Genomic DNA, 473 nt, shown 5'->3' with positions numbered 1-473 from the left:
CCCGAGCCCCTCGGCCGCCTGCCCCTGGGGTGGGGATGCCCAGGGTGGCGTCTGATTCCTGCTGTGGACCGGCGGGGCTCTGGGGGCACATTTGTGGGGGGCACGTTCGTGGGGACACGGCTGATGCTGGCTTACTCCTTTCCCTGAGTGACTCAGGCCCCCCGCGCCCATGCTGTCAGGCCCCCGGACACCTGGGGACGGTGGGAGGACGAGGGGCTGGTACTGGGGGGGCACGAGGCCTGCGCTCACGGGGTCCTTCATGGAGGCCCAGGTGGGAAAGGTGGCGGGGTCTGGGGGGACTGCTGTGTGCAGACGGTGGCCTGGCGGTGGCCTGTGTTGGTGCTGAGGCGGGTGGGGGCTGTGGGGGGTCTTGGGAGTGGCTCTGTGGGGGCCAGGCAGGGCTGGCCATCGGCGGTGGCCTGTGGTGGGGGTGGGAGTGGCCTTGGGCACGCACCACTGGGCAGAGGGCAGAG

Source organism: Pteropus vampyrus, unplaced genomic scaffold (assembly GCF_000151845.1).
Source record: "Pteropus vampyrus isolate Shadow unplaced genomic scaffold, Pvam_2.0 Scaffold1835, whole genome shotgun sequence".
NCBI classification, from domain to species: domain Eukaryota; kingdom Metazoa; phylum Chordata; class Mammalia; order Chiroptera; family Pteropodidae; genus Pteropus; species Pteropus vampyrus.
This window is presented reverse-complemented; position numbering follows the sequence as displayed.